Genomic DNA, 24,033 nt, shown 5'->3' on the forward strand with positions numbered 1-24,033 from the left:
GGCAAGGAATATGGAGAGTGTTTCTACAGACCAGACCGTTCCTTCCAGCAGGTTCCAGAGGAGCAGAACCCTACCTTGCAGGATGCTGAAGTGTAGGACAAGGTGGCTCCCTGTGGCTGGAAGAAGGTTCAATGAGTAGGTAACTCATTGCCGTGTGGGCTCACAAAGTCACACTGAAAAACATCAGCACGAAGAGATGGTCAGGTGTCCCGTGTCTCCCCCAGCAGAGACCCATCTGGGCTTCTGGTGGCCACTACAGAAGATCTGGATGCCCACAGTCTTCCAGCCTGTGTTATAATAAACTTCTTGGGGTAGTGGTGGGGAGAGAGAAAGTGCCAATAATTTGTAGAGTGTGTGATGGACCCTTCTGCATCACCACCCAAAAATGTCTTTGTCGTTGTGTTGTGTCAGAGGGTCAGGTGACCTTACAGAGGCTGTTTGCCCAGGGGAAGAGAGAGCCCTCAGTGTTTCCAACAACGGGAGCTTCCAGCGGGGACAGCACTTCTGGACACTGCATCCTTTTGAGAACAGGGGATAATTTTCATAAACATCTTCCTCAACAGTACAAAACGCTGCACTCTTAATCCTTGCTCTGCGGTTAACGCAGAAGAGCAACCCCTCTTGTCCATGGTAAGAAGATGTCACATCCTGAGAGCAAAAATTGAGGCTTAAAAAAATACAAAACTGCATTATTTTTTTTTTGCCATGCATTTATTCAGCTGAAAGAAATAATTCCCAATCTTTCTGATGATTATAATCTTCAGTATTTTGGGGGGTGCTACAAAGAGAAGGAAGTCTGTTGTTGTGTTTTTTTTTTTCTTTCCTACCAGATGCAGGAGGCAAAATGGAGCCTGTGATTTCTGGGAGCTGTTTAGCCAAAGTTTCCCTCTCAGCTCTGGAAATCCCACTGAATTCAGCCTGGCAAATCCTGAGGGGGTGCTCTGTGGTTTCGGTGAGTTAGATCTTTAACTACATATTGTAACTACCCAGGCTAACAGCCTGTTTGGGGGACTGCTGGTCTCTGAGCCAGGGTAAGGCTGACTGGGACTTGGATTTGTTGCTATGAGGAAGCCGGTGAGCAAATCCCACAAGAAAGGTTGTAGCTGAACCCACAGGGATTATCCCACTCTTGTGTGATGCTTAAGAGTTGATATAACAACTGCTTTACTGTTGGAGAGTCATAGCCTGGTTTGGGTTGGAAGGGACATTTAAAGACCATCTGGTCCATCCCCCCTGCCATAAGCAGGGACATCTTCATCTAGACCAGGTCGCTCAAAGCCCAGTCCAACCTGGCCTTGAATTTTTCCAGGGATTCAGATTTCCATCTCCCACCTCTCTGGGCAACCTGGACCAGAAGCTTAGTCAGCTGCAGGCAAAACTACGCTCGCTCTTGTCAAGTCAAGCAGCCAGCCTCAGTTGGCATTGACGGCGTAGGGTAAGAGCGATGAGGGTGATCAACGTGCTGATGGAAGGAGGCAACGATGGTCCTGCCTGCTCCTCGCTGCCTGGCATCCTCGGCCTTCGCAGGGCTTCAGACACACACCAGGAATGCATTTCCTCCCACACGGAATTTCCCCCAGGTTATATCTGAGCTGAACCTCCTGCCAGTCAGGCCTGTAATCGCAGTTTAAGGGCTCGTTAGTGCACAAACATGGCGTACTAAAAAAAAAGAATTAAAAAAAATAATTAGTTGCCATATGAAAATGCGAGTAGCACATGTCCAGAATGGGTTATTTAATTCCATGCTAGAAGTATCTGTATTTCATCATCATGACATCACCCTGGCATCCCTTCTCCCTGTTTCTCCAGTGCTTTGAAGGCAATTTAGCCTCCAAAGCGTGAAACAGTTTGTGTATTAAGGTGCACTTTGAAGCACCTTCTGTAACAGTGCCCTGTAATGTAACTTTAGGTGTATGTATGAGAAAAACTCACAGGAAGAAGACCCAGACAAACACGGGACTTCAGGCCTTTGCAATTTGATGAAAAGCAAAATATAGACACACACAAAAAAATAGACACAAAAAAAATATAGACAAAAGCATAAACCGAAGATAAAGCAAATAAGAGTTGTTTTTGTTCCTGTTTTCATTGAAAGTTCAGCATATACTGTCCTGCTGAGTGTGGGGGAGAGCAGCGAGTTCTCTGTATTGGTGGTGCTGAGATTTTAAAACAGGAGTTTACAGTTGTTAGTTCACACATCTGCATTTCCCCCTGCCCTTCACCACAAGGCTTTACCAGACAGGGGGGTGGCAGGACACTCTTCTAAGTGCCTGTGTCAAAAACCAACCCCAAATTTCTCTGTGTTCTTCCTAAATTCTCCTGGCTTCCTTCCTTGTTATGTTGTGACACGATGTGCTGCACAGACTTCCCAGCTAAGCTGCCAAACGCTCATCTGCTGTCATGTCTGAGTAGAGGATGTTTGCACAGACCTTTGAAGCTATAAAAGGAGACTTTTTTGATGCTGCTGTTGTCCACTTCATATTTTTTTTTTAAATTCTAATTTAATAAAGGGGGAAGTACTAAGATTTTTATGCATTTCTCTTTGTAACTGTATCTTAGTTCTTAGATACATGGTTAAATATTACCTGCTCTGGTGAGACCCCATCTGGAGCACTGTGCCCAGCTCTGGAGTCCTCAACATCAGAAGGACATGGAGCTGTTGGATGGGGCCAGAGGAGGCCACGGAGATGCTGGGAGGGCTGGAGCCCCTCTGCTGGGAGGGGGGGCTGAGAGAGTTGGGGGGGTTCAGCCTGGAGAAGAGAAGGCTCCGGGGAGACCTTAGAGCCCCTTCCAGTCCCTCAAGGGGCTCCAGGAGAGATGGGGAGGGACTCTGGATCAGGGAGGGGAGCCATAGGAGGAGGGTAAAGGGTTCTAAACTGACAAAGCAGAGATTGAGATGAGATGTGGGGAAGAACTTCTTTGGTGTGAGGGTGGTGAGAGCCTGGCCCAGGTTGCCCAGAGCAGCTGTGGCTGCCCCATCCCTGGAGGGGTTCAAGGCCAGGCTGGATGGGGCTTGGAGCAACCTGGGCTGGTGGGAGGTGTCCCTGCCCAGGGCAGGGGGTGGCACTGGGTGATCTTTAAGGTCCCTTCTAACCCGAACCATTCTGTGATTCTATATTGAACTCTTTGTCTGATCTTGCAAATTGCAGGAGTTCCCAGATTCTTGCTGGCAATTTAGCACTGCTCTTCTCCAGAAATATAGGCTGAGTTTTTCAAATGATACCCGCTTTGGCAATTTTGAGGTAACAGTACCCAACACTGCCATGGGACAGTTCGGGTGCGTGCTCAGCGCTGCTGGAGAGTGTGCTCCTTGGGTGCTATGAGGGGAGCAAATGAAGTTTAGAGACGTGCTGAATCAATATTCACTCCTGGAAAAGGCTTTGTCCTTATTCATGTTGATCAAATGCAGGTTCTTTACAGGGGAAAGCCACACAGTCTGCAGCTATCATTTTTTATGATTTGAAAAATACTCTATGTCATTAATGGATTTAGTGACTTGGTTAATCTGGTGTTTTGTCTGGATTAAATGAAAAACAAGCGTCTCTTTGGGCAATCAGACTGTGCTATCTCTAAATTGGTTTTGAAGCAATTTGTAGTGACAGAGCACTTAATTGTCATCTGCTGCCCCTCAGTGTTATTGGAAGGAGTGAATAACTCTCTGATGAGGCTTTATCTCAGTGGACTCAGCAGTCGCTTCTGCAGTTGTACTTATTCTTGCTTTCACGCACAAACATTAAGCTTCCACTGTTACCTGCCTACATCCACACAACCCTTTATGAACCAGTTCTGTATCTGACAAAAATCAGTCATCTTGGACTCCCTCAGGATACAATACTCACGGGCTGGTTTGCTCAAAGGTTTAGGCTGGTCCTGCATTGCTCACTCCCATCCAACCTGAAAGGCTCTCTGTAGCACAGCCCACAGTTCTGTTTGCATTATGTTTTTCTCATTAAAAAAACCTGCCAAACAATTGTTTTCCAAAACATAAATGTGTTTCTGATTTATGGAAATCTGAAGCTGCTTAGGACACAGAAAAAGAAAAAAACCACACCCCCCAAAACAAACCAACACAAGCATTCCAGCCTTTAAAGGGAACTGAATTAATGCAGAGGGACCTTTAGCTGTGGAAAATGATGCTGAGGGGTTTTTTTAATCCCGCTTTACAGACTTTCTTGTTTTTAAAAAGAAGATTTGTAAAGCTTAGGAATCTCCTTGTCCTCCAGACTGTAATGATGGCCATGATCAAGGCTGGAGTTGTGGACAGAGGGAGGAGAGAAAGGAGAAAGGGAAGGGAATCTGATGTGTCTGCAGGTGCTTCCATCCCGCCAGGTATGGATGGTATCTCTGTGTGTATATATATATGTGTGTATATATATGATATATCCTCCCTACCCTGTCACAGGTGATTTCAGTTTTCAGGTCGTTACCACGGGACGGGCACAGGCTCCACACCTGCTCACAGCTTTTCCTTTCTGTTATCCAGCTCCCTCTGGAAATTCCCACGGCAGCCAAACACGGCGACCTGCAAGTAGGAGCTCCGCCTTTGGTCAGTGTAAATGCAAACATACTTTTGTGTCATCTGGCATTACATTAATTAAAAAAAAGACATATCTACAGGCACATGGGCTGTAGCGCTCCTTCCATGCTCAGTTTTGTAATAACGGGTTTTACACGTGGGAAACCAAAAAGCTAACAAAGCAAGCTGGATGGTTTGCAGGCCAGGCAGGCAGAAATACGACTACTTTGGTTTCAGTCTGTTGAGAGAAACTTAAGTGCTACAGGCAGGTGATTTGGAGGGATGTGGAAGGATGTATGACCTGTACTTCCAGGGAGAGTTTAGATGCCAGCTACTTTTATTTGTCCTCAGAACTAAGCAGCAAACAGTTCCGGGGATTAAGTAGCCCAAAGTCTAGGGTAAGCTATAGAAAAATCTGGTTTTAAGGCGACCAAGGTGTACCCTCTTTATCAAAAAGGTATGAAAAAGCACCGCTAGAAATTGTGTTGATGTGAGGCTGTTTACACACCTCTTCAGACATTCACAGAAGCTGTGGAAGAAACTACATGCTTGCGTAATTACAAAGCCCCTTTAAGCGTTTTGTTTACAAAACTTCTGGAGCTAGTCTAAATAGCTGACACAAAGGAATTTGTCAAGCTATCCAGAAAAATGAACAGGGGAAATATACATATATAGCTAAGCTAAGGGCTGGAGTGATTTAACACTGTGTGAGCAAGGTGCTCTGGCTCCTGCAACTTACAAAGCCTGCAAGCTGGTCCGCTGAGCTTACAGCAAGATGCCTACTGGCTGCCTTACCACCTTTATTTTTCTTTCTGTATCCTAATAATCTTCTCCCCTGTATTCTTTTTTCCTGATAACCCCAAATTCCTTCCCTCGACCAGGTGCTAGCAGCCTCCCTTCCTCCCTTTAGAGGACTGGGAGCTGCTTTGCTAGGTTGCCAATATTTTTTTCAGTTGGGTGATCTGACGTTCGCTCCTTTGTGCCTCCATCAGTGGAGAACCCATCCTGCTGCAAACAGAGGCTTTTCCTTTGTGTCCTAGCCTGGAAAACTACCTCTGAGAAGGCAAGGACTTGGCTCCTTCCCCTTGACTCTCTCACTGGGCTCCATGCAGGGTAGCTTTGCAATGTTGGGTGTTTTCTCTCCAGAGCTTTCCACCTGTGGAAGAGCCTCTCGTTACCTTCCCACCTGTGTCTCGTTACCTTCCCACCTGTGTCTCGTTACCTTCCCACCTCTTTAAAGCCCAACCCAGCTCATTGCAGCCCAAAAGAGCAGGAGAAATAGCTTTTTCCATCCCAAAAGCTAGTTCAGAGAGGTGCTAGTTTGGCTTGCTGTGCTGGCTGGAGGGACCTTGTGTCATGCTGGGCTTCTCTGCCATGTGGTGAGTGTGTCCGGGGGTGGTGGGGCAGTTCGGATGCTCCCTGTGTGGTTTCCTCCATGGCTGCAAAGCCAGGGCCCTGTCCTGCGGTGGGGAAGGTGTGTGAGGGGCAAGGCCTCTGGTGGGATGTGGTGTTTGAAGGCCTCACAGTTCCAGCATGACCAAACAAAAACTGGAGCCTTAAGAAAGCGAGCAGTGGCTTAGTAGCTCCACTACTAATGTAGTGAGGGAAGCAAAAAAATGTTTAATTGCTCGCTGTGTGGGGCTGATTGCTTCCAGCCTACTGCCTTTCCTCTCCTTCCGTGGCTCCCCCTGGCTGCAGGGGGGCCCGAGGCCTCCTCCTGCCCCTCGCCCCTGGGGAGCTGCTGTCCTGGTTTATAATGTCTCTGTTCCGTGTTACGTTCCTGCCTGCTTCCGAAGCCAGAAAGCTGAGGCAAATTCACTAACTAGCTTATTAACTGGCTGGCAGGCAATTAGTCTGTGTAGCAACGCTCTTTCGCAAGCGCCGTGACTGGCAGTTTACTGTTTTGTCTGCTTTCTAGCAAGGCCTGATGCTGAGTTTATAACCAAAAACCCTCCTCCCATCACTGTTAAAACTGGGCCTTAATCCTACTGTTCTGCCTCCTTTTCCTTCTGGAAATTTACTGCATAGCTTGGCCCATACACTATATGCATTTTTATATTTTTTTTCCCCTCTCTCTTTGTGACTCCTGATTTGTATCTTGAGTAATTGAATCTTGTTTTAGAAGAAGGAATTTGGTTTCCCTCCGCACTTGGCACAGTTAGCAGAACAGCACTGTTTTTCTGTGAAAGCTGTGGACAAATAACAAAAGAGCAGAGCATGTTATGTTGGAAAGGCCTGTGCACTCAGCCATATCAGCCCAACAAGCCAATTCTCTGTTTTATTTCCTTTGCCCGTTAAGCTTCAGCTTACTGCTTCTTGCTGCTCTTTTCTCAGAGCTTTTAATCATAGGGTAATGGGATAAATTAGCACTCATGTACCAGCATCAGTATAATTTCTACATGTTAACCATCCTGATAGAGCCTAATAATTTGCAGTTAGCACTATTTCAAACATATGAATATATATTTTAATTCTATATAAGGGTTATATATTATATTTATAATAATATAAATATTTCAAATTTATAATGTAATTTTGAAACCCTAACCAAACTCGAGGTGCCAGGAGTTCTACAAACAGGGAGGAAAAAGCTATCTCCCCAGAGGCTAGAGGCATAGTATGTGCCTTCTGCATTCAGAAATGACTTAAAGCACCTGTTTCTTGCTGCCAAGCTTTCTTCTGAGACCCAAGTATTCCCTGAGGATGAATTATGTTTCTGATTGTTACAGTTGCGGAAAAGCCAAACGAGGAATAAAATCCATCAATATGCACGTTCTTCATCTGCTGTGAGCTGATGTATTTTTCCCACTAGGTCTGGGAGTAAGAAATAAGAACTAAATTTAAAACCATAGGAGGTTTTTAACTCAAAAAAATATGCTGATAGCAGTGGAAAGTAAATATTCACTCATCCCAAGCATTTTAGCAGAAAAGTTCAACTGTCTGCTTTATCCTGCTATGCCAAACAGCTTTCTTGGTACCTATGCCTTCCTGATGGCTCCAATGAAGTTGTGGCATGAGAATAAATAAATCTAAACCATGTATTTTGTGAAAGCTGCATTTACTTCGTTAGAGGAATTTAATCAAAACTTTCTCAGTGCAACCATCTAAATTTGACTTGGCAGTAATAGGTCCTTTCAGATACCTGAAAAGCTGTTTGGTGTGTGTTATCTACAAAGCAGTAATATGCAAACAAAACAAGTAATAGGGCTTTATTATTTTCCAGTGCTGTTATTACAAATCTTGATTATTTAATGTAGATGTAGCACTTGTTAAGCTTCTGGCTGGCAGTAGCAAGGAGAGGGATTTATAAGCTTGTTTTTCTTCTTGCAATACACGAGATCAAAGGTGTGAAATCCAAGGTTTTCCAAGGCTTTCTAATAATTATGCTGTTACAGCTGTGCACTTGCTCAAATACTGCCTTTTAATGTAAAAATTCCTGACTACAGCATAGAAAAAACTTGATACAGGATCCGAAGCAAGGCTTAGACTTGTGGTGCACAAAGTTACCTGGTGTTTGATGTGACAGCCTGTGCCAGTTTGATGTGACAGGGAAGAACTGCGTTTTCATTCTGCTTGGTGGGAATTCCAGGATGAGATTGTTAGGCATGGATGTGTGGCACGTCTGGTGACTGTCCAGCCAAGATGTGAGGTAGCTCATGATAGTGTCTGTATATATAAAAATAATTTTAATATATAGATAAACAAAGCCCCCCTTGCATGTATTCTTTGGGTATTTATTTTTTTCTGTATTATAAAAACTGTGGTATATAAGGTATGGTGTAAGAAAGCTGACAATGACATCAAACCAGAGTTATGGCTGGTGGTTTGAGAGAGACAACCTTCTCCACTGAGGCCCATGAGGGAGCACTGATGGGGATACCAATGGGGAGATGTGGGCCACGAATGCTCAATCTCAGGAGCAACCGAAGGGTTTTTCCCCGAGTCAAGAGATGTTGGCCGAGAACACGATAACTGAAACTCGTGGGGGGGTGATAATGTCGCTTTTTCTTCTGTTTCAGAAGGAATTACGAAATTGCAGGGTCTGTTAGTGTCTTCCAGTAATTTGTGGGACTTGTTACACAACTCATCAGAATTGGAAAAAGCGGGAGAGGTCCAAAAGATATTAAGTGCTCTCATGTTTTATGAAAATCACTGGCTGGGCAGAGGGGAGAGGTATTTACACCATTTTATTTACCCATTTACAAAGGGGCAGGGAGGGACCAGCCAGCCCTGGTTCCCTTTGTGTGAAGGCAGCCTGCCAGCCCCTGGGCAATTATGCAGCTCTGATTTATTGCAGCCTGCACTGTCTGTTCTTTAGCTAAAGGCCAGAGGAGACAGAAGAGTGATGCTGTGGTGTGGGTGGTAAGCTCTGGGGACATGGAACAGGACTGAGGATTTTGTGGGGCAGTAAAGAAAACCTGGCGGTAGCTGGAGATGCTGCTGCATCAGGAAGGACCTGGCAGAGCGTCTGTGGTTTTTGTGGTCATAGTGTGTAATGCATAAAGACAATAATTCACAGGAAACAAGGATTTACAACTTGCAAGCAGTTTCTTTGATTTGAACTATGCCTCTCTTCTTTATGTTGGAAGTTTGTAAAACCGTGCTTCGGTGTTTCTTATTTTGGCTCTGGCTGCATGTTGACCCATTTGAATTTTCTAGCTCAAATAGTGTAGTGAGTTATAGATACAGTGCCCTTGAATGATTTAGTGTATTTGCTGCTGGTCTTCAAAAAGTCTGTATTCCCAGTGAGAATGTGCTGTCTAAAGAGCAGCTCAACCAGTGAGGCTAAATAACAAATATGGGGCCAATATAAAAAACAGATGAGGAAAAATAAAAGGAAAAAAAAGAAAGAGGGGGGAAAAAAAGAAGGAGCAAGAGTATGCCTCGGGATGCTCAACTTCTGAAACCACACCAAGGGTGGAACCAGACAGAAACATGGCCATAATGACCAGCAATAGTTTGAGTGGCTAAAAACACTAGGAGGGTTGCAGTTTACATGACGTTCCCTGAGAAAGGTAACTTCAACCTTGATTAAATAATCTTTTTCTTAAAACCAAGTTCCAAAATTTATGGAAGTTAATGGAGGAAGGACTTCTGTGAACTTCAGAGCCCCCATTATTTTAGGACTGGTAATTGCAGCCGATGCAGTTTTGCTATAGAGTGGCAGCAGTTCCAAGTGAAGGCAGGTCATTTTTGTGGTTTAATTGCATGAACATGAAATTCTCTGTATTTTTAATCATCACTGACCACCAAAAAATGTTTGCAGTACCATTATTGTAAAATTTATTTCTAGGTCAACACTTCTCTGTTGATTTATCTAGTTTAGATGAGTTTGAGACCCAAGATTGCATGATGGTAATGTAAACCACTAAAAATTCTGGGAGTAGAGACATTAATCATCCAATGAGGTGGCCTTTTCCAAGAAGAAAGGTACTCCACGCTGAGTGGAGATAAAATTGCTGTGAAGAATTTTCCTCGAAATGGCAAATTGCTGTTATTTGTCTCTAAAACTTTAAGGCCTTTGAAAATGCAGTAGAGTGGTCAGGAAATACATGTAGGCTCAGTTCATCTGGCTTTTTCTTCCCACACGTGACCATCCTGTTGCTCTGTCCCCTGCTGCCTACCTTGTCTGGAGCAATCCATGCTCTCTACTCCCTTCCACACCTGATCTTGCAAATATTTGTGACTCCTGCACTGCAGTGAAACCAGCTGGAGCCTCATCCAGCCCCATTATCCCCCTCCAGTTCTTCGTTCCCCCCCCAAAAAAGCCTCCTTGCCAAGGGTACTTCATTTGCCCACACTCCTGCTCCTTAGGACATCCCTGCACCCCTCCAAGAGAAAAAGCTCTGCAGCGTATCTGAAAATGAAAACACTACAGCACTTCCCCCCCTCCCTTTTCTTTCTTTTTTTTTAAATTAGTTTAGTTTAGCATTTTGCTGTCAGCTTGAGCAAGCGAGAGCTGGCTCAAACATCCTGTCACCAGTTCCAGAAATGCTTCCTCTTTGGCAGAGTGGTTGAAAAGAGCTGCCCTTGCTTTGTTTGAGCAATTATCTGTGAGCATTGCTCTCACCTGCAGGTATCGCATTGATCTGAGTTGTGTCATCCCAGCTGATGTAAGTTGTTTTGCATCTGGAATGGAAATAATGGGGGGGGTGTGTTGAAAAAGAACAACTGAGTGGGCCCTGATCCTTGCTTGCAGGTAGAAGCTTGGTTTTGACTTGCAGCACGTCAAGATGAAGATTAAACCACTCCTCCAAAAAAAAAAAAAAAGGAAGTGCTGATGAAGGCTTTAGCAATGTTTCCTATGAGCCGCAGCTAACATCTGAATCTGGACGGAGGGGGGGAAGAAAAGCTTACTCAAAAGTACAAGGATCTGAAATGTTCTCTGGGGTTTTTTCAACTTTGTAGTACAAAAGGGGAATAACAGTCTTTAAGGACAGAGAGAGAGAGGAATTTTTCTTGTGGTCAAGGGGGAGTTTCCTGTCCGTGTGAAATCCTGTGTCAGACCTCAAGCAGCTTTGGGAAGGTGGTAGAACAAAATCTGTGGAAATTGGTAGTCTAAACACCGGCTGAGGTTAACTGGCTTTGTCTTTGCAGCAAGGAGAATTGCTCTGTGTTGAATAATGATATTTTTTGTACTTGTAGTTCTCATTGATCTCTTGGGTGGATTTTTTCCCCTCACCTTCTTTTTTTGTATTTTAGGTGGGTTTTTTTCCTCTCTTCATTCCATCTTATCCCATCCTGCACTATTTTCCTGTACCATCTCGACATTGCTCCCAGCGACCAGTTCCACAGATTATTATTCCTTTGTCCTCAAACTCTTGTTTTCCTCCTTAACGTCTGCTGTTTCTCATCCAAGCCCCCATGTCCTCTCAGAACCCACATGTAGCATGGCCATAACTCATGGTGGATCTGCAGGAGACGGGTAGAAAGCAGCAGAGGAGCTTCTAAAGGGGAACCCAACGCTGTGCTCTGGTGTCTCCACCTGCCCTGGTCCCCCCCGTCCAGGGGCCACAGGGGAAGGGGCACACAGATGTGCAGAGCTCTCCAGAAACAGCTGTGTCACAGAACAACCTGTGACTTTAATTGCCTGGCTTGGAAAAACAGTCCCTTGGAATAAAACCAAGCGGGGTGTTTTTCTTTCCATTTTTAGACTGAAAGTTACATTTTCTACTTCTTGGTGTTTTTAAGTTTTACGTGAATCCAAAATTATTAGCTTAATTTGGAAGCAAGATTAAAAGCGTTTGATTTTGAAAAATGGAAATGAATCATGTAGATGCGCTACTTTTTGTTTTAAAAAGGGTTTTAACCACAGGAATGATAATACAAATTTCCAAGTAATTTTGAATAATTAAAATACGCATCTTTTCAGTAATAACAGTTTAGTTTTATTCTGAAAAAAATCACCCAGCTGCTATGTGGGAATTAGATGTATGATATCTCTGGAGGATACATTCTCTTGTTTCAACTCTGATATCAAAAGACAGTACATTTTCCTTCCTTTTTTTACATTGCCTTACTCTGGCTTCTCTATTTGGTATTGTATAGCAACCAGGAATGCACGCCATACATCTGTCTTCTGCACGTTATTGTGTATATTTAATCTAATAACCCAATTAATGAAAAGCTCTTCCTAGTTGGGCTACTGACAGTGTGAGTTGGGGTTTTACTGAATGTTTTAATCCTGTGATGTGTTTGGATGGATGATTGATGCCAGCAGGGAGTGTAAAATGCAGTCTGTTGTGAGGGTGCTGTGCACAGTCTGTACGTTGAATTTGCATAAACCAGATGCTGAAAATAATGACATTCCCACCACCGGGCTCTCATTTCACTTGTGACTTATTTTGGGTTTGGGGATTATCTGGAAGCAAAGGCTGTAAATGTGGCTTCTGTTTTCTAATGGTGTGAGCAGAAACCTGCATCCCGCCCCTCCTAAAAGCAGCTGATCGTTCGGCATTTCACAGCTGAATCATCCCTGCTGTGTTTATTTTACATACACTCTGAGGGGTTTTTTTTTACCCTAATTGCTGTGGGTTTTTTATACCCGAGAATTATTTCACCATGTACAAAGCAATTTCATTTCTGCTTGCTTAATCTGTTCTGGTTACATGTCTTCTGACTTGACAGGAGTCATAACCACAGGTGCTAGATCCCATAGAAAATATCACATATAATTCAAAATTGAAACTAAACATTAGTTCTTTACTGAAGAGGTTACTGAAGCTTGTATGAGTTTAGTCTAAAAAGCTCTTTTGTTGAGTTCTGCTCTTTTCTGAAGGCCAGTGTAATCTCTAACAGTGTTTCACATGAACGAGGGTAAGATTGAGCAAAGAAATTCCCAATATCATGCTGGGCAGAGCTGGATGAAAGCGATGTAGAGCCTCAGCCTGTTGGGAATGGGCTGAAGGGAAGGGTGGCCTGTATTTCAAAGAACTTAAAAGTCACGTAGAGTTCAGGAGCCCAGGACACTGCCTTCTGCAAAAAGTGTGATCAGAATCAGAGCTGAAATTCCTGATGATGCTCCCCAACTTTTAAAGGTGTTTTGAAGCGAGATAGTGTCTCCTGGCATCATTGCCTTTTAGTTTCTTAAAAAAAAATAAATCCATGGAATAAAGAAGGAAAAAAAAGCCTTATGTGAAGGAAGACTTAGTAGCTTTAAATGCTACTGTTTTCCTTGGGGAGAAGGGAGACAAAATCCTGATGGATTACTTTGCTTGGGAAACTGGCTGAGCCAAAGGAAACCATGACCTGGGAGTGGAACTGAGCGCGGTGCAGAAGGAGAGGAGGTTGGAATAGAGGGGCTGTAGGATGTGATTTATGGAGGAGGGTGGCTTAAGGTGAGCTGCTGGGTCACTCGTGAGGCTGGGGAGGAGGCTCCTAACAGTTGGTTACAATCACTCCCTGCTGAATTGTGTAAGATGATAACTTGTTGTTGTGTCGTGGGCACCTACAGGAAGGAAAACGAAAGCGATCTGTGGGGGTGAGTGATTTTTGATTGCTTGGAAGTGTTCGTTCACTGAGAGGTTAGAGATGTGTTTCCTATCAGCTCAATTTAATTAGAAAAATTCCTCTTGTATATTAAAAACTTAAAAGGGAATACTAAAAATTTGTCAAAGGAAGTAGATCGGCACCATCATCTTGCTTGCAAGTCCTTGGTGTTATAAAATGCTGACTTTTTGGAGAAAAATTTTGATACTTTTAAATCCTCATATTTTGAGAAATTTTATGGCTTTTTATGGCTCCTCACTAACTTATTACACAAATTGCTGTAAAACAACAAACGGACTTATTACTGATAAGGAGTATGAGCTGACTCATGATCCAAACATGGGTTGACACTGCTTAATAACACACACAGCAGCAGGACCAGGAAATTAACTCGCTGCTTTGGATCGATCTGCTCTCAGCGTTCCTGCCGATACTCAAACAGTGACGCAAGAGATAAATTCCCAGATTTTTCTTGGGGGGGAAAAATTCCTACCACTCTCTGATCATTTGCATCCTCACCCAAAATCCAACTCAACCCACTCTCTGCACACGTTGATTTTTAAAATTTATCTTCTGTCATTTTTCCTAAGTGAATCAGTGCGTACTTGTGAAAGGGGATTTGGGAAACTGTCGTCTTTTGGGGCTGCTGAAAATCTAGGTCAGAGTGTATTCAAATTCAGGAGGATGTAATAATTTCTAGTGGCAGCAAGTCTCATTGAGCAAAGCTGTTTGTACTTGAATGTCAACTCAAATGCTTCCCACACTGAGGGTTTTGATGTCCTCCCCACCCCCGGTTCCGTCACAGGCTGCGCTGATGTTGAAGGAGTCTGGGGACACAACGTCTTCATTGTGCAAGTGACTCTTGGCTCTTTGGCCTTTTATTCTTGCACAGATGAAGAGGCCACTTGGCTCTCCAGCAGATAGTCGACTGCATCTGGGCAATTCTGTGATCCTGACACCAGCTCAGCCAGGAGGAGCCCTGCCAGCATCACGGCAGGGGTCTGCTCCGAGTCCCCAGCTGCATGGGAGCTGTGTCGTGGCTTTGGCTGGTCCTGAGGGATGGGTGGGAATGGGGCTGAGTGCTGGGGACACCGGGAATGGCCCCTTCAAGGGGAGCAGGGATTGTAGGTGAAGTCTGTGCTGTGCTGGAGAGGGATTCAGCGCTTGCAGCCGGGATCAAGAAGCCCCTCTCTGTTCCGGGTTGTTTATTATCACAGCGTGCAGGAACTGTGCTCGTGGGTGAAGACCTCTGTTGTGACTGGAGCTGTGTAAACATATGGTACCTACAACATCCTCCTGTCCCCTTCTCACACCCCCTCCAACACGGCGTACGTGTGGGGAGGTCCAAGCAGTTGGAGGGAGATCAGGGGGCAGTTTTATTGCACGCTCTCATCTGTGTATCCTTGAAAAGGGGTGTGTGTCCTTGGAAAAAGGACAGCAAAATGCTTTTGCTTTGGTTTAAGGGGAGATGGACAGTGGTGGCGAATAGGTTGCCTGGAGCTGGGAGCTGATATTTCTCTGTAAGATGGACGGACAGGCAGAAAAGGCCTTGAAAGGGAAGGAAAAGAGCTTTGATTTGATGTGGTATCGATGGGCGCCAACAGTGGAAGGATGTGATGGCAAAAAGATGAGTGTGCTGATCTTTGGAGCTGCTTTTTAGGAGGATTGGAGCAGGACAAGACTGTGTGTAATAACTCCTGCGAAAAGGATGTTGCAATACTCGACACGAGGAGGGACATGGACGGGATTTTTGGCTGCCTGGCTGGGGTAGGAAATGTCTTAGACAGAAAGAACTGCTGTGATTTAGCTGTGGGCTGATCCTAAAGGCTCAAAGAGAAGCCAGTCTCCAAGTCTCTTCCCTTGGTTTTGGGTGGACAAACGGCACAGTTTCAAGTGAGGAGACAGGAGAATAAGAGGAATTAAAAGCTTTATTGAGGATGCAAAAATAGTCATGTTATTTTTTCTTTTTTGAAAACACTGTGCAACAGACATCTGAAGTTCATTACGCCGTTCACCATAGCTCCTTCGTTATTTTTGAGCCTAAACAAGCCATTTGGTGAGCTACTTAGTGAGAGTTTCTTCTCTTTGTTGTCCAAAGCAGAAGGTCATTAATTAATGTGCTTGTTCCAGCTAGTTTTACTGAAGCTGCCAGTTTGAAGTGTGGAAGCAAACACTTTCTGTGCCATCTAATACTGTGTGAGTGGGGAGTTGGAGTGTTTACCCAGGGTTAGTTGGGGAAGTGGTTGCTAGCTCTGAAAAGCATGCAGGGCAAAAATAGGGGATTGATTTAGATTAAAAGTTAAGCATATCTGGATAAAAGTAAACAGTTGGATTGCAGCTCTTATTTTGCAGGAGTTTCTTATAGCTCTTGGTTGAATAGTCTTGCCCATGGTCCACATTACAGCTCATTGGCACTCTAGCACGGCACATTCTTAGGGGGTTTTATTAGGAGCTTGTCTTTTAACTCATTTCCCTTTTCCATTACACATTAACTTCCCTTTCAGTTTTATGTACATTAGATTGCAGCTTGTCAACAAACTTCTGTTATCTTTCCAAGCTGTCTGGTAAAATCATGAGGCCAGATAACACTCAGAAGTGGAGGATAAGAGCTGGCTATCAGGGTGTGCCTTGGACAGAAGGGAAAGGGAACAAGGGATGGAAGGAAGGTATACGGAAGGTCAGCCCCGCTGAAAATAGACTGCGGGTAAAATACTGGCTCATGGAATATAGATAAGTGACAAGGACTTAGTATCTAGGTGGATCGAGCAGGCTAATTTTTTTTACAAGTGTTTCAGGTTTTTTTTTTTTCAGGTGAAAAACAGGGGGAAGAGATAAGCAGAGACCACAGAGCCTGAGCTGAGAGTTTAGAGATGTCATAAGACGGAGAGAGAGCTCTGAACTACACTGGAGTGTCTGGTTCCCACTAATGAACAAACCCAAAATTAAATGTACTTTTGTGTACCCCCCAAATTCTGAAAAAGGGGGTGTGGTGTTTGCAGTGCTGAAGCATCACTTGTGAGAGTAAAGAATTTTAAGGTTTAGTTTTATCACGTTTTTTTTTTTTTCCCTGAGTTTGATCTGGACAAATATAAAGAGAATTTTTTTTCCTGAGTTTGATCTGGACAAATATAAAGAGAGTGAAAGTGATTAGAGTGTTAAAACGTACCGTGGGTTATTTGTAGTTTATCAGATGCCTGTCAAGGCTTAGGTGAGTCAGTGCTGAAGGGTTCAATTACCTCCTCATTGGCTTCTTAGTGAGGCTCAGTATCTCTTCAGCAAGGGTTTGTCTGCGTCAGAGGCGCTGCTGAGGAGGTGATGGCTCCTCACAGATAAACGTAGTGATACAGGAAACTCCGACTGTTCCGCAGGAAACGCGGAGGGAAATCTCTTGCATCAGGCAGACTGTCTATTGGAATGAGCAGCATAACTCCACCCCGCACGTCAGAGGGAACACATCAATCCTCGGGTGTCATTTAGAGGCAATTACAGTGATCGTATTAAACATTTTAAAATATTTTTTTTCAATGTTTTAGAGCCGAACGGTTGTATTTTAAGAAGGTTTAATTTGGTAAAAGCATAGGTCTTGTAGCCCTGGAAGATTTTTCACTTTTAATAATGGATTTGCACATCGGTTTGTTTGTTAGTTTGCCAGATGCATTGGAAAAGTCTAGAGTTCTGACAGCTGGAACTGTGAGCAGAGGCCTGTGCCGCTGGGATGTTTTCACTGCGGTCCACAAACTCTCCCATGCAAGAAAATCCCTTCTATGCCTCCTGAGAAACTTCAATTGCCAGACTATGTGCTGGTGTTGCGGGTGGATGGACTCAAGAAGCTGGCAGCACTTGTGAGTTGTTATGGGATAAAGCCAAAAACATCCACTCACCCACAGGTGAGGTGAAACAGGGGGTTTTCTCCCCCTCATCTGGCCCGCAGATGCTGGGCAGGCAATTATTTCCTCATGGCCCTGAATTCAGCAGCCACAGGAGGTGGCTCCCATCTCTGGATGACATGTGGGTTAGTCCCATCACAATACAAGGAAGGACAACGACATGAGGGAATGAAATAAGGCAGTTTGTTTCCTCCTCTGCTGTGCTGGAGACCAGATCTCATCAGGGCAGTGGCAGGAGCACACTTCTGGGAGTCCCATGGGGATTCTCCTTGTCTGCTGTTTCTTAGGGATTCATAATTAGGGATGGACGGGACCCCTCCCTGTGGCTGGAGGATCCGGTTTCATTTAACCTTCTGAATCTCACTCTGATTTCACAGTTGGAAACTTTTTACTGATGAGAAATAGACCCAGAGTGTGTAATTTTTACCTAATGATGATGAAGTAGTCCCATGAAGTGCAAAGCACGCAACAAAGGTTGAATCCTGGTCAGATCAGATTTTTTGAGAGGGCTCAGTTCCTGTGCAGGGCAATGCATAGAAATAAAAAGCTGCGAAATTGAAAACATAGAAGAGAAGCAGCTCATAATGGTAAAGGCTAACCTGAAAGTATAAAACAAAATAATCAAAGTGCATGTTTAGACATCTTTAGACATGTTTAACACCAATGCCTCAACAATTCACACAAACCAGATTGGAGGTAAATATGTTTAGACATTTGTAGACATGTCTAACACTGATACCTGAGCAATTCACACAAACCAGGTTGGAGATAAAGCCATTTGCTCTGGAGACTGGCAAATTCCCAAGTAGAGCCTCTGACCTTTATCAGCTCAGCAACCACAGGGAACAAGGAAACTTTGTAATACCTGTTTTTATTAAAGCTAAATGGGAAAAATTACGTAGCCAAACTATAGGTGTAATTTTTTTTTTTCAGTTTGACTTTAGGGTGAGCTTGACTACAGAGAAAGTGCTCTGTCTGATTGGTTTCCTCTGATGACAGTGTAGCTTCTTTCAGAGTGAAAGGAGAAAATATCTTTTAAAGGAAAATATGAGCATGAACCCCTGAAACCCAATGTGGGAACTTTGGCAGGTACAGCACAGAAAAACTACATCTAAGCCGTTTCTTGTCTTCTGGTTTTACCCTGACTTGGAGGGAGGACTTACTGAGTGTGCTGCTTTTATGTTACGTTTCCTGCTACGGTTTCCAGTGCACAAGCTGTAGGAGGGTTGTTTTTAAACAAAAATTTCCCAGTAGTAAATTTGTGTGAGGAAAAAAAAAAATAATATTATGGGCTACCCTTGCAGATAGAGTACGGGGAACAAAAGAGGGAGAAATGGCTATTTCATGAGTGGTGGAATTTCCCAACCAGCTCTCGGAGAGCTCCCTGTAGCTCAGGGAACTTGAGATCTCAAGATCAACATGGGTTTGAATGAATCCCCTGCAAAGGGCCTGAGCTTTGATGTTGACGTACGTATGCTTTAATCCTGATGTGTAGACTTTTGGCCTTGCATTGTCCAAAATTTTCATCCACTTGTCTCAAAATAAAGACTCCATGTATGGAAGACAGGAGTATATCTTGGAGAAGTGACCAGTACTTGGTGTATCTCAATGCCTTTCTGGTCTTAGGCCACTGGCATGTGGTGGACCATTAATAAGATGTGTCAAGTAGAGCATCACATATAGGTAGTTATCCCTGTCCTCTGTTCCTCCCTTGTCCCACTTTGCTCCACCTCACCCTGAGTCACCGTTGTCCTTCTGATGTTGGTGGCCCCGGAGCTGGACACAGGACTCCAAGTGGGGTCTCACCAGAGCATAGAGGGGTGGAACATCCTGCCTCTGTGTGCTGGCCACATTTCTTTTGACGCAGCCCAGGATATGTTCTGGGCTGTGAGTGCACATTGCCTGCTCATGTCCAGCTTCTCCTTCACCAATTAATTACCATTGGGTAACAGAGTCTGAGCAAAGCAGCTTGGGAAATGGAAGTGAAACTTGAGGGGAGAGAATTTGGAAGAATTCCTGTGGGAAACAGTGCTTATGGACCTCATGGCTGCAATCCTAATCTATCTCCTGGCATTTAAAACCTTCCATCCTGTAGGAGGACACCACAGGCAAAGTGTTGCACGAGGAGGAAAATGTGACTGGTGTAACTGTACGGGTTCCCAACCTCCAAGGGGTCTCACCAGTTCCAGAGACTTCCCGTAAAAATGTAACTGAAGCTGCTTTTTCCCTTTCCGTTCTGTTTTTCCTGTTTTGACCTATTGTATATCAGACAATTCTAGCTTTTAGAAACACATATATTTAAAAAAAGAAATGCACGTTTTTCTTTCAGGAATAAAAATAGTTCTGTTTAGTAATCCTTTTTTTTTTTCTAAATTAAGCATTCATATCCAAAATCTACAAGGGGCAAAAAAGCAAGTTTCATTTGCTATTTGCTGCGATATTTAGCTACTATTGAATCCTAATTCATGACACAGTAAATAATTCTAGTTTTTTGTCAGATATGCATTTTCTACTTTGTTATGTTGTCTTACTTGAGTATTGTGTCAGTATTGAGGACACACAATTACACATCTTAATACTAAAATTTTTACAAGTGTTTATCGTACATACTCATTTCCTATCCTGAAATTATTGCTTTAGAAAATTTCCACTCAGTGTATAAACCGTTATCTCTCTTATCTTTAGGGTTTTGGAAAAAAAAAATAAAATAATGCAGAAATAACCCTTTCAGAGTAAAGTTTTTAAAATTTCCAGAAGAGATTAGCAATAATGTAGTTGCCAAAACCACAATGTCTCAGAAGTAAGGTCACAGCTAAAAAATGCAAACCAAACAAGCTCTACTCCCCAAAGGCTGTTTTCATTTAAGAGAAAATCCTCCTCACTCTCATATCAGATTTCAGATAAGTGTAAAATAAAGGATATTGCACTCTGTAACTAAAACAAAGCTCCTGAATACCCCTTATTTTGGAGGATATCACCTGTTCCAGTACCAAATTACTACTTCTTCATACAAATCTAATGTTCCTCCAGGTTTCTTATCGATAATTCCTTGTTTGAAGAACTCTTGTAAGAGGGTTTTACCACACTCTCACAGAATTGTTCCTAGAGGAATTTGTTGTTGTGGCAGAGCAGCTCTTTTATAATCACATGTGATTGCATCCCAAGTCCTCCTTTTGCATTGCATCCAACTTTTTGACCGTGGAAGCCTGGAAAAAAAACCCCAGTTTGTCTCAATGCGAAGGAATTAATTATTCCTTAGTTGAAGCTCAGTAAGTAGAACTATAGCTTGTGATTTATTTAGTTGACTTCATTCTTTTCCAGCTCACAAATCTTCTGGTTTGCATTTTATTTGTTATTGTTATTACTACCAATATTATTGCAATGCCAGGAAATTGTAGTTCCAGAGGAGTTCTGTTTTGAGAATAAGTCTTGTGAGGAGAGGCTGAGGGAGCTGGGGTTATTCAGCCTGGAGAAAAGGAGGCTGAGGGGAGACCTTCTCACTCTCTCCAACTCCCTGAAAGGAGGGTGTAGGCAGGGGGGGGTTGGTCTCTTCTCCTGAGGAACAGGTGATGGGACAAGAGGAGATGGCCTCAAGTTGCACCAAGGGAGGAGGTTCAGATTGGATATTGGGAAAAATTTCTTCACTGAAAGGGTTATTAAACATTGGAATGGGCTGCCCAGGGCAGTGGTGGAGTCACCATCCCTGGAGGGATTTCAAAGCCGGGCAAGCGTGGTGCTGAGGGACATGGGTCAGTGGTGGTTTTGTCAGTGTTGGGTTGATGGTTGGATTAGATGATCTGTAAGGTCCCTTCTATGACCATAACACAGAGAAAAAGGGTCCCTGCCTCGCAGAGCTTGCAGTTTAGGTAAAAACCTAAACATCTGTGGGAAGATGCTTGAAGAAAACTGTTGGTTTTGTGGTTTTTTTGGAAGAAAGTTTTTGTTGGGACAAAACCTAGTGTTCAGTGGTAGATCTGTGGACTGTCAGACTAGAGATGGGAGCTGAGTTTGTAAAGGTACAAATGGGCTTGGACATTGTTGGTACCGGGGAACTGAATGTTGGAGTCTTTAGAGGAAACACTCAGAAATAATTAGGAGGAAATGGAAGTGACATGACTATGCATGAAGCAGAAAATTAAAATTCAAGCTTGCTTTCAGTATTGGAAAGATGGAGGTGATGGACTGAGGCATGAACAATTAATTTTAGCAAGGAGGAAGGGAAGGAAGCCAAGCAGACTACATATTAACTTAATTAAAATACATAAAAATGATGTAGGAAGTTGTATTATCTTTTGCTACACCAGCCAATGGTGTTGGAAAATAACACACCTGCAATCTATTTTTTCAGCAATATTGAATTGCTTAATAAAATATAATACCTGACATAATGGCTTTTTCAATCTCATAGTATGTTGAAAACCTAAATGTGTTAATGTGGGGTTGATATGGAATAGAGCTCTTTTCCTTCAAGCACGGAAATAAACATTGCTTCAGAGTAACAGTGAACTTTGATATGAAAATAATACAAAAACCTAAACCCCAAGGTTTTGCTTACTTTTTGAATGCTTTGGGACTCTTAACAGCTTTTTTTGACCTTCAAAAAGCATTCTTGTTGGTTGTCGTCTTTGGTTGGAGCTGTTCATGGTTTTGGTTAAATTGAGTTTTGGATTCAGTTGTCGCAAAAATGCTACTTAGGAGCTTTATTTTTAGGACTGGAACTATAGATAAACCAAAGTACTAGTATTCTGAAATATAGGAACCAAAAGCACATTTGCAACATTTCTAGATCATTTCTAGATCATCATAGGATGGATTTAATAGTCAGATTTAATTTTTAAATTAAATTAATTTATATTGTTTTCTATAACATTTATAATTATATTAAAAGTATTGCTACAGTATACAAATTAGTAATTATATTAATGCAAATGTAGTTATATTATAGTAATAGTAATATTACAGTTTAATATTGCACTTCATAATATTAATTAATATTTGAATGTATTTTAATTTAATAGTTAATGTACTGAGAATTAACTTACTTGTAGCTAAACTTAGTGAGAGCAGAAAATGCCAGAGGGATGTTTTACAAGTTATGAAAACATATCAGGAGAGGTTTATAAAACTGTTGTTGCTGTCCCAGCTATGACAGGTAAAGAAAGAAAATGTAGAACAAACTCTCTTAAAATAAAAAAAAAAAAGGGTCTCAGAAATGAAGTTTGGGGTGGGGTTTTTTTGTTTTGTTTTTTTATTAATGATTTAACAGGAGGTTTCCTCTCATGCATGTTCTTTCATTCAATCCTTTTCTTTCAAGCACAAGCACAAAAGCTTGGCTCAGCAAATGGAACGGGAAAATGTAATCAGCGACATGACCCTTGCTGAGGAAGTGAAATTATTGCCACACAAGCTCTGAATAGCATTTCTTTCTCCGCTTTTCCTTGAAGGGAAGAACACTGTCCTTACCTCATTCACCCAAAGTTAGCGTTGACATCACCACGTGAGCTGGCACCTTTCTTGCCCTGACTCTTGTCTCTCCAAGTGCACCCTTGAAGGTGGGACCTGCTGTTGGTACGTACGTGTTCCTGGAAGACCCTGCCCAGTTGATACTGGTATGGCTTTCCCCTTTTGAGTCCGTCTAGCTCACGTGGGGAAGAAGCCTCTACTACCAGTAAAGACAAACTTTGAACTTGTACCAATGTTTCCATTGGTTTCCACTTGGCTCCACAGCCAACTGGAACACCTAAGGTAGACCTAGGGATAGTGTGGTGTTTGGGATCAGTGTCTGAGGCAGCTGCAGATGGTGAGAAGGTTTCCTGGTGGAAACTCTAGAAACAAAGAGCTGACCGACTGCTACAGAAAGTGTTTTATTTAGGTCTGGTAATGACTGAAGTGCTTCATCTCTGGTTATAGAGATGGGTAAATTAGGATTGGGGTTGGAGAGATGGTTGAAGGAACCCAGGCCCAGAGAGGATGTTTTGTTGCTGGGTGTTGTCAGGTGGAGCAGGGTCCAGGGCACCTGGGAAGAAGTACCTTTGCTCTCCTTTCTCAAATATATTCCCTGAACTCAGCTTTCTTTTCAACCAATCTGCCTCATCATGAAGGTCAACCTTACTGAGTTCTCTCTGGAGCACTGGGTTTCCTTACCTTCTACAGCTGGGCTGGGTTTTCTTGATGTCCATAACTCACTTCTGTGCATTTTCAACATGCAGAGTTTTGTTTTGTTTTGTTTTTGTTTTTTTTCAGTGCGTTTTCAACATGCAGAGTTTTGAGTTATTTTTTTTTTTCCTAGAAGGACATTTTAAGCTCTAGCTTTTTCTTATTATGATGTGTGTTTTCTATCAGCTTTGCCGTTTCTCGGCCTTCCCAAATTCACCAACTCAAAGAGCCTCCATTTATTTGTGGGCTATAGCTAGTAGGAGTATTTTTTCACTTGAGGATGCAGCTGTGCAGGTAGCAGACTCATCTGATGAGTAAATCCCTGTGTGGGAGGGAAGGAGGAGGCCGTCAGTGGACGGGAGCTCAGATAATTTCTTCATCACAAGGGTAGTTTCCTAATCTGTGCAAGTCATTGCTGATTATGAGATTTATCATTGTAATCTCTACAGCCAAGACTCTTGGAGGAACATCTAATAGATGTTTTAC

The sequence above is a fragment of the Calidris pugnax genome, unplaced genomic scaffold (genome assembly GCF_001431845.1).
Source record: "Calidris pugnax isolate Ruff unplaced genomic scaffold, ASM143184v1 scaffold287, whole genome shotgun sequence".
NCBI classification, from domain to species: Eukaryota; Metazoa; Chordata; class Aves; order Charadriiformes; family Scolopacidae; genus Calidris; species Calidris pugnax.